At 54.8% G+C, this 10,638-nt stretch overlaps 1 long non-coding RNA gene across 1 annotated transcript in view; it reads right to left on the bottom strand.

Annotated features, from left to right (window-relative positions):
- Positions 1–3,845: 3,845 nt before the first annotated feature.
- LOC133276753 (uncharacterized) overlaps positions 3,846–10,638 on the bottom strand; it is a 108,856-nt gene continuing 102,063 nt past the window's right edge. The window contains exon 3 of the long non-coding RNA XR_009745988.1: positions 3,846–3,930. This is a non-coding gene — a long non-coding RNA (uncharacterized LOC133276753). The remainder of the gene's footprint in view (positions 3,931–10,638) is intronic.

The following is a 10,638-nucleotide window of genomic DNA, read 5'->3' as shown; positions in this document are numbered from 1 at the left end:
CCCCCCCCCCCCCCCCCTTTTCTTCCCCCCTTTTCTCCCCCTCCATCAGAAGGTGCCGCAGAGGAGATGTAACCCCCTGCTTCCCCACCACCCCAGTTCCGAAAGTAGGGACTTTGAAAAGGACAGAGAAAGTATATTAGAAGGGATACGTATGATAAAAGTCGAGGAATCCGAAAGAAAGAGGGCGGTGCCTCGGCGCCGGATCGATTGCGGCGCCACTGTGAAGCCCGCAGTAGAAAATAGGGATCATGCGCGAGCGGGAGATTTAAAGGAACCGCGAGCCTTTCCAACCCACTATGCCCTAGAGTGAAAAAAAATTTAACTCAGTCACGGAGGAGCCAGGTCTGCAGATGGCCACATACCGAACGAGAGACATCTGATAAGAAAGACACAGCTGCGAGCAGCGGAGACCCCGAGTTCAGCGCAGGATCAGCCCCCGAATCCCCTGAATCCGAGCCAGATCTATATCCTCTGCTTCCAGACCCTGACTCTTCATCTCCCGGGTCGGTCTGCTCAGACTTACTGGCCCTGGAGACGCTCAGCTGTAACAATGGGTAACCAAAGATGCGAACATCACTGGGGAATTTTCTGCAATGGGCATCTTTGCATATCCTGTGTTTACTACACAGCAGGGGGCTAAAGAGTGGGAAGCTCTTGATCTCAAAATAGTTAAGGAGGCCTGACAAACAGTGACCACGTATGCGTTAAAATCCTCTTATACTCAAGCTGTATACGTTATGATTTTTTCCTTGCAATTGACAGGGGGAGCCCATACAGTTTCTCTGTGATACTCATGTACTAGAAGTTGGTAAATATAAGTATGTCCAGGTTTCTATCAACCCTTGGAGACCTCTGTAGATACTGCTGGCCACTTCTTCCAGCACAGGCAGGCTACCTGTGTCGGAATGAGTGTGCATTTTGGTCAGTATAAAAGCCCAAGCCTCATACGATGTGGGGGAGGCAGAGCCTCTGCGGGGACGCCCGCTAAGGTTGAGCCTGCCACCTCGCACTGCAGTGATGCTTCTCGGAGCTGGTTTGCTGTTAGTCTCCACAGGGTCCTTGTGCCACGTTCTGCACGTGGGACTGTAGTGGGAAAAAAAAAGGGGGGGGGGGGGGGAGAGAGTAATGATGTTACATTTAACTTTAACCTGTCTAACCTGTCTACTTCTGAAGAACTGATAACCTGGGGGAGGGGGTATATTTGTGTCCTCCTGCCTACAGGTCCATGGTGAATGCCTGCAAAGTTTGTCAAGCCTTCCCATGAGCTGGACAGACGAATGGAAAAACCTGATGCCTCAGCTACAGGAGCTGACCCTGATTACCCCAAGCAGAATGAGATAGAGGAAGAGAAAGAACAAATAACTGCAAAACATCACTTGGGGGCAACTGAAAAGTAACATCCTGAATATGTGTGCTTGTAAAGTAGCTATTATTAGAGGTTGTGATTTTGTGTATAAAACCACCTGTATTTACTAGCTAGTTGCTAGTAAGAAACTGCACCTTGTATTGTATAGATTGGTCACTTGTAAAAGAGTTGTTAGAGTATGGAAATTTGCAGTAGCTGCTAGAAAATGCTAAGGCAAAAGCTAGAAAAATTTTAATACAATGGTAGTGTTATAAAGCAGGTGATGGAACAAATTAAGAGGGGGGAGAATTCCACTGGTAAGAAATTTCTTTGGGTGGTCCCTCGCTGTCATCAGCATCTTCAACTGCTGCTGCACCCTGTAATAGTTACTCTGCTAATGTAAATGTGTGTGTGCCTTGCTGTAGTAGCGACTTGTCACTGGATAAAGCAGGTGAAACTGTGCCTTGACAGCAAGGTGCAAGGACTGAGGCTGACCAAATGCCTGCTACCACAATCAAGGGCAAGACTGGGTTGGCTTCTGTGTTTGCCACCAAGAAGAACCTTTAGCTCCGCTGCTGGCTGCAACCCAGCAGGCGTGGAGCGGTGGGGACACACGTCATGCCAGACCTTGATGTGAAGGAACAGAGAGCTATACAGCCTGTTCCCGGAGAGCCATACAGCAGAAAAAAAGGGCAGGACCAGGCAGTCTCTGGTTGGCATATGTTGGAGACATAATCTAGCCCAGATCCCCTGCTCAAGTAGGGTCACCCAAACCATATATAGAACATAAAGGGGGAAGATGCGGAGACAGTGTTCTCACGGGAGAATGCATAACTGGTACATAAACTTTGAATAGTCCTGAAAGATACAGCAAGGCCATGAGAGGCCTGAAGAAGCTTAAGCAAGCAAGATAAGAGGCTGGAATTCACCAAGTTAATGAGAACTGTGGACTGTTGGCAAGCTTTCAAGGTTGAGTTCTCACACCTGTGTTTAACCAATTATATGTTAGTCACTAAGGGTCTTCAAAACATGTATCCAATCATAATATGCCAAATCACTGTAAGTGCTTCAGCCGGGCCTTGGCTCAACTAAGCAGACTGGGTTGCTGAGTTGCTAAGCAAATCCTACATCGAAGGCAATTTATGATTTGTTTTAACGTTGACTCTGTAAGACATGCAACACTGCAGAACCTTTTGTTGTTGGAACAGGGACATGGATGTGAAAAGTTTGTTGGAATGTGTTGTATGAGTCTCTGATTATGCTAATTCGATGCACGCACAGCTGAGAACCCTGGCTCAGCTTACCCAGCAATAGTAAATGAGCAATATCCTAAGAATAACTAGATGGTTGTCTTCACGGGGCATTACAGGTTGAGTCAAACACTGTTTAAAAGTATTGCACTTATGTATCATTGATTGGGTTAATCATAATAGCTATTAGACATGTTTATAGTTGTGTGATAAAACAGGTGAACAGAATAACCCATAATGCCTTGCTTGCACAAAGAAAAAGGGGGGAATTGCTGCAGAATGACTCTAAGAGCAGGACCATAGAGTTCCAGGCCAGAGAGTGCCAGTGGAGCGCAGCAGCTTGGTGGGCACAGGTGCTTGTATGTGGGGTGGCCAGGGGCTGCTCCTGCAGTGACACGTGGCCACAGGCCAGGGATGCTGCCGAGCCCTCCTTGTGTGTGATGGGGAGTTTCCGAGCCAGGGTTCCACACTCAGCCCACACAGGTGCTTGGGTGAACATGAAGAATTATTTATTGGCTGCTGGGCCCACAGGGTGCTAGGGCTTCAGCGGGGGACGCCCAGTCGTGCGTGGCTCCTGGGGTTTGAGTTTGACGGAAGGGGGCAGGAGGGGCTGGACGAGCCGCGGTGCCTGGGGAAGGCTGCCCTGGGTCGGGTTCCTCCTGCCTGTACCCTCCTTGCCCTTGAGCACAGGCTGCTGCTTGTCCTGCCGGCGGCTGGTGTTGCCCAGCAGCTCGGTTGCATTGTCACTATCCTGCTGGGAAGGAGAGAGGGGTCTGGCTAAAGCACGGGGCAGTATTGATCATTCCCAAGCAACCCTCCACACGCAGCCCTCCTGGGGAAACTGAGGCACGAATCCCCCCCCATCCCAAATACTCAGCATCACACTCCCAGCCTCATTTGCCCCCTCCAGATCCCTTCCTTCTTCATCCCTACCTTCCTGTGGAGCACAGCGGACGGCCTGAGAGTCCGTGGGGTGCTGGGTAAGACAGGCTGGGGAGCAGTGTTCTGGTCCCCGCACTGCCACGGCACGCTGGGGTTCCAGCAGCGAGCCGCCTGCTCCCTGCAGGATGGGAAATAGGGGGACTCAGCACCCAGCACTGTGGTCTGCCAGGGTGGGGGACAGGGCGTATGTGGGCAGCCTGCCCAGGCACCCACAGAGCCTTCTATCCCCACCCAGGGAAGAGCTCTCCCGCCAGGGCAGGGCCACCCTGCACCCTGGCAGGGGATGGGTCCCAAGTCCCCTACCTCTTGCTTTCCCCTGGTTTGAGGGAACGAGGAATTTTCTCAGTGACGCGGGAGGTCAGCCGTGGCGCGGGTGGGATGGGCACGACGGGCCTGTGGAAACCAAGAGCCACCGGTGGGTGACAGGGGACAAATGATCCAGCCCGCCTCAAGGCAGTGCCCCAAAATCCACGGGCTTTCACCCTATGGCATCCCCCTGCCCACTGCCCTCAGGGAAGGGTCCCCATCCCCCCACTCGTGGGCAGAGCATTAGAGGGGTCTCAGCAGGGTCAACCCCCCCACACTGACTCCCAGAACCCTGTGCCTGTCAGGCGGAGCTCTCAGCATCCGTCTCCTCCCGTGCCACCCGTGCAGCCCCTCGATGCTCCAGGGACAGGTGCTACTTACGAGGCAGGCACCCTCACGTTGAGCTGCCGGTCACAGGACAGGCGCCGGGAATTGGCACTGGAAGGCTGCCTGGGCAGGGGAGGAAAGGGGTGGGTGAGCTGGGAAACGTGGGTTTCAGCCCGGTTTGTAGCCTAGCACCCAAGCAAGGTCCCAACCCCCTGGCTGCTTACAGAAGAATGGCGGGAGGATGAGGGAGAGCAGTTGGAGGTTGGCTCCAAAAACCACCACCATCAGTGCGAACTACTGCCATGGGCACCCAGAGCACCATAGGAACCGGGGGTGCTGGCAAGGCCAAAGTGGCAATGGGGCGAGTGCTGTCTCTGAAGCCACCACTGTCCCCATCACACTCACGTCTTAATGCCAGCCGCATTGTTAGCCTCTCTCGGCGGTGCCTTCTCCGTGACCTGCTCCAGACTTCTCTTCCACTGCTCCTCCAGCTGCTGCTGGAAAGGCCCCAGCTCCTTGCGGTCCAGCTGCAGGCACACACACTCCCCTCAGCCAGCGGCCCCAGCTTGGGGCACTGCGGCGCCCAGAGAAAAGCCAGGAGCAGGAATCCTCAGAGGGATACAGCCTTGGGCCTCCAAGCCCCAGAGGTGCCAGTTTGGCTCGGGGGGGTTGGGCCACCCCTCACCTTGGAGGCCATCTCTTCCCGCAGCTGATGACGGACTTGCTGCAGCTCCTGCTCCTGGGCCTTCAAGCGGCTCAGCACCTCCTGGTCCTGATGCAGGGAGGAAGACGACAGGGTAGTGCCATGCAAGGGGGGGGTGCCTGTCCCTTGGGAACAGACCCGGCTTAATGGGCAAGTGACCACGGGCTCTCAGTGCCAGCAGGACATCTACAGCACAGCTGCAATTTCCCTCCATGCTGCTGACTCGTACAACCCTATCTGGGGGGAGGAGCAAGGGGCTCTCCCCACATTTCACAGAAGCACAACCAGCTGCGGGGCAGGGGAGGTCCCAGCAGCCTCTTCCGAAGCCCCCCATGCCACCATCTCCATCAGCTCCTGCTTCAGCTTCTGAAGCGCGGACGTGAGCTGGGAGCAGTGGTGGGGCAGAGTCAGGGCATGGTGCCAGTGTCTTCCCAGACCAGGGGCTCTTCTTCTGCCCCTCCCTGCCCAAACCCCCAAGCATCCCCACGTGCCCCCTGGGGACTGCCACCGGCTCACCTTCCACACCTTCTGCTTTAAGTCACTTGCCAGGCCCTGCAGGGAGGACGCCTGGCCACGGAGCTCCTCAAGCTTGATGGCGATGCTCTCCTGGCCTGCAAGAACATGGGCCAAGGGGACACACTGTCAGTGAGGGGGTCTCACCTTCAAGGCCAGGCTCTGAGGGCAACGAGCCCCCGACCCAGGCTCTCAAACATCCCACCAGACCTCACAGCTCCCACCTTCCTCCTGCTGGTGCAGCAGCTCGGACCGCAGCATCTCCAGCTCAGCGCGGTCCGACTTGGTGGCTTGCAGCTGCGCCGCCTGCTTCTTTAGCAGATCATAGAGGCTGTGAAGAGTCTTGAACTCAGCCTCCATCATCGAGGAGGTGGAGGAACTGCTGGAGCCGGAGGATTCTGACGATCCACACGCCTCTTGCAGCTGGCCCATGGCCCTGGGATGCACACTGGAGCTAGGGGCTATTGGCTGCGTCCCTGCTCCCTGGAGGTCTGCCCAGGAAACCCTTTTTCTGGAACGCATCCCTGGGCTGCGGGTCTTGCTGGAAACAAGACAAGACTTTCTCCGTGGAGCCTTGGCCGCGGCGACAGCAGCTCCAACTTCTTTCTTTGATCTCCAGGCAGGGGTGGCAGCAAGAGAAGGCTTTCTCCATACAGCCCTGTCCTCACGGTCAGCAGCTCCAGCCCATCTCCATGAGATGTTGGGCGGAACACTGCGACTTGCAGACCTGCTGGTTGAGCTGGTGCTCTGAGCAGTAGGGGCTGCACGCTCTGTCCCTGGTTCCTTGGGACGCAGTGCTGAGCTTGCCCTGTGCAGGGTGTCCATGTCCAAAGTGGAGGACTTGGTGAGGGCAGACCGGGCTCTGTAGTCCTCCTGGGAAGAGGCGGCAAAGGGGAGCAGGTTTGTGGACAGAAGTGCAGCAGCAAGGGCAGAGCCAGGGCTCCCCGCACGGTCCCCAGCTCTGTCCCCAGCCGCCCCGGGCTGAACTCACACACTTTCACACTTCCGGCTCAGAGCCCCCTTCCCACTCCTCCCTCGCTGGGTGGCGCCCAGGGTGATGGACACAGGGTTACGCAGGGAGGAAACGATGGGCACAGGGACCCCAGCAGCAGCTCAGCAAGCCAAGCCCCTTCCCGACTGCCTCGTTCATGCCACCGATCCCCTCCGGGAGAGGCTGGGACAGAGCCATGTCCTAGGAGAGGAGGGCGGCGGGGGTTGAGCCCCAGGGGAGGGCCCCTGCAGACCAGGAGCTGGTTCTCCAGGCCTGCCCCTTGGGACACCCGGGAAAAGCCTGTGCCTGAGCAGCTCAGTGCCGTGCAGGGTGAGGCCCCTCTCCAGTACCCCGCAGTGCCGGGTTTAGCCCTGGGGCGAGCCAAGGAGACTGGGGGTGGAGATGAGGCCCATGAGGTGCTGACGGTGCCTCTCAGGTGCCTGAGGAGTGGACACGGCTCCCACCCATGTGTCAGGAGTGGGGAAGACAGGGATGGAGAGGATGGTGGGGCCAGAGCTCCAGGGCTGTGGAGCCCATGGGACTTGGGAGAGCCCCTACCTCAGAGCTGCTGCTGTCCATGTCTTCCATCTCCTCCAGCTGCCCCACACCGGCAGCCCTGGTGTAAAGTCGGGAGTTGCCAGCGGTGCCCTGCAGCAGGGCTGTCCTGGGCTGCCACCCGCCTGGCTCCAGGCGCTGCTGCCTCACATGCCGGGCCTGGGCCCTGACCCCCTGGGCAGCCTGCCCCCAGTCTGGGACAGGCAGGTCCCCAAGGCCCGTGAGCTCCAGCACAGCCCGCAGTAGGATTCGCAGCTGCATGATATTCACGCGTCCCCCGTTGGAGGTGCTGATGGCAGCGTCCAGCAGCTGAAATAGGCTGAGCGTTGCCATCGCTGCTGCGGTGTTCCACAACGGGAGTCTGACCTGGGGGCAGTAGAGACAGCGGGCAGCCGGCGGCCTTCCTCCTGCCCCTCCGCACCTGCAGCAGTGACTGAGACCACCCTGCCCCCTGCCCGCTATTTATTGGCCACAGCCCGCTGCTCCTCGAAGCCCATTGGCCGAGTCCATTGTCCGTTTCCGGGCGACGCCCCGTTGCCATCCCGCAGCTCCAGCGCATCGCCTCGTGTCCCGGGCACACTGGCAGACGCACGAAGCCTGTGTTCCCTTTCCTTGGAGTCGCCGTTCCATTTCCATCCGCAGCCTTTGCCATCCCTCGCAGCTTTCTTCCTCTTTGTCCAAACCAAACGCGCTGGCAGTGCAAACACGAAGCCCAGAGCGACAACATTTGATTTACGCCTCTAAGATTACACGAGGTGACTTGGATTCAAACAGCCCGTCTTCATTCATTCTCATGACCTTGGCATGTCAATCCAGCAGGAATTTCAGGGTTGTTTCGTAACCCTCTGGGAAAACCTGCTGCACTTGCAGCCCCTTTCCTGCAGAGCAAGATGCTGTCCTGAGAGCACAAAGGAAAACAGTCAGTGTAGCAAGGAACAGGAGGGAAGGATGCACTTGATGTCATAATGATCTTAGATCTTAGTTGGTTGATGTGGTTGGAGGAGCCAACAGAGGGTGAGGACCAGAGGTAATTGTTTTCTCACTCCTTGGCAGGGACGGCTGAGTTAGAGACATGCTCTGCAGGCTACTCAAGCCTAAAGTAGCTGTTAACACTAGAGAATCGACAGTGTGAAAACGAGCTCATGCTGAACGAGCCATGGGCTAGATGCAAATTTGGGGTGCTTAAGAAGTGAAGTCAAAAGCTTTTTGTGCAGGCGACTCTCTCCGAGTCAGACCTCCTGCTAGACCAAGAGCTAGCTCGTGGATGCAATGGAGCAAGTCAGAAGGCACCATATGCCTGCTCTGGGCTTACTCTTTCCCTTTGTGATGCAGCCTTACCCCTTAACACTCCCCGTTCAACCCGAGTAGATGACCTCAGAGAGTTGAGTACAACCCAAAAGGACCAGTGACACTTCCTTTGGGGCTTGGTTTTCTGCTTTATGGCGCTTATGGAAACACCACTTTGTGGCACGTGGCCATTGCCAATAGGATACATGAGAAAACACTAAATTCCAATGTTATGGATGCAGAGCTCAATGCTTGTTTTCACTATGACTTCCTAGACAGATATTCCTGTGTCCATACTAAGCAAGTGGGGACATTTGAAATGCGTCTTTCCAGGAGTATGTGAACAAGAGGCAGTGAGTCACAAACTGCGGTGAGCTAAACTCAGCATTCCCTTTGTTCTGTGTGCTTCTGCACCAACATGGCTTTGAAAGTGTTGTATATGGGCAGCACCCATCTTTCCGAGTAGGGAACAGGGAGGGCTGATGGGTCTGCAGGTCTAACTGGAGCAGGGTGAGACAATGAACCACAACAATGGGCTAATTCTTCACTGACGAACAAAGATCTTCCTCACACAGAAGCAGGCAGGAACCCATCAAGGAAATGCAGAAACCTGCATGCAGCCAGGTCAGACCTCAGCTCAGCTGCCTCTTTGATGCCTTTCCTATGACAAAGGTATTGCCATAGGACACCAAATTCACAGTGAGGATCCACTGCCAGGACCCATCCCTCAATGGGGGATATTTGCCAGGGCAGAGAAAGTAGCTGATGATGTTAGAGAAGCCTTGTGTCAAGGCAAGCTGCAGCAGCAGTCCACCAGATGGGTCTAACCAGAGGCTGTTTTGCTCTTGAAAAGCAAAAGCAGAAGTATCTGCTGGCACCTGCGAGGAAACCAGCCCAGCAGAACAGCTTTGTGCGAGATGCATCTGAAATCAAGACTGGCTGATAAGAGCAGATCCCATTAGTAATAAATCTTTGGAGGCCGTTTAGGTGTTTCTGCATGTTTAATTTCCCACCTACAGCTCTTTTTTCTTCCTTTCACTCCTTTATCTGCAAAAACTCTCTGTTTAAAGACAGAGCCTTCTCTGGAAAGGGACTTTTGACAAGAGCCTGTAGGGACAGGACAAGGAGTAATAGCTTTAAGCTGAAAAGGGTTAGATTTAGATTGGATATCAGGCAGAAGCTCTTCCCTGTGAGGGTGCTGAGGCGCTGGCACAGGGTGCCCAGAGAAGCTGTGGCTGCCCCATCCCTGGCAGTCTTCAAGGCCACATTGGACAGGGCTTGGAGCGAGCTGCTCTAGTGGAGGGAGTCCCAGGACCCAAAGGTAGTGAGGGAGAAGGAGTCAGAGAGCAGTCATGTCCGACCTCAAATGTCAAAAGGCAAGTCGATATGAAACCAAGGGCCAGATGTAAAAGACCCGGACAGTTACTCAGAATAAGACCAAAATAGAGGTCAATGCACTTAGGGCTCATTCTGGTAAATGCAGAGCTGTTGCCATCATTTACAGGATCCTGGGAGGTGAGGTACAAGAAACACAGCACTGAGCACATGATGCTTACTTCTGGTACCACTCCCACACTTCATTCCTGGGTGTGGAATTATAGAATGGAATAGTTTGGATTGGAAGGGCCCTTCAAAGCCCATCTAGTCCACCCCACCTGCAATAAGCAGGGAGAGCTAGATCAGCTTACCCACGGATATTCCCTGTGGAATGCTTTATTTGGAAAGCATGTTGAGTTGCCACAAACTTGCCATTAAATTCCGTGCATTTGTTTAATATAAACATTTCAAAAGGTAATTCTTCTGTAGTCTTAAATAAGGTAACACCCCTCGTTACTGCAACCTAGGGCAACTGCTCAGCCAGATTCTTTATAGAATCATAGAAGAGTTTGGGTTGGAAAGGGCCTTAAGATCATCCAGTTCCAACCCCCCTGCCACGAGCAGGGACACCTCACACTAAACCATCTCACCCAATGCTTTGCCCAACCTGCCCTTGAACACTGCCAGGGATGGAGCATTCACAACCTCCCTGGGCAACCCATTCCAGGGCCCCCCACCCTCACAGGAAAGAACTTCCTCCTTCCAGACAATCTAAACTTCCCCTGTTTAAGTTTCAACCTGTTACCCCTTGTCCTGTCACTACGGTCCCTAATGAAGAGTCCCTCCCCACCATCCCTATAGGCCCCCTTCAGATACTGGAAGGCTTCTCGGAGGTCTCCACGCATCCTTCTCTTCTCCAGGCTGAACAGCCCCAACTTTCTCAGCCTGTCTTCATACAGGAGGTGCTCTGTTGCAGAATGACTCTAAGAGCAGGACCATAGAGTTCTGGAGGACTGTGCAAGCAAGGCAGGGGGTGGCCCCCACAGGTGGCCGGAGACCGGACCTGGGAGGAGAATGTGGAGGAAGCTGTGGGGGCTAACCA

Source organism: Pezoporus flaviventris, unplaced genomic scaffold (genome assembly GCF_033815535.1).
Source record: "Pezoporus flaviventris isolate CSIRO_AGI_PZ_B2104156 unplaced genomic scaffold, CSIRO_AGI_Pfla_v1 ptg000046l, whole genome shotgun sequence".
Lineage (NCBI taxonomy): Eukaryota > Metazoa > Chordata > Aves > Psittaciformes > Psittacidae > Pezoporus > Pezoporus flaviventris.
The sequence above is the reverse complement of the archived record's forward strand: the minus strand, read 5'-3'. Positions and strand labels throughout refer to the sequence as shown.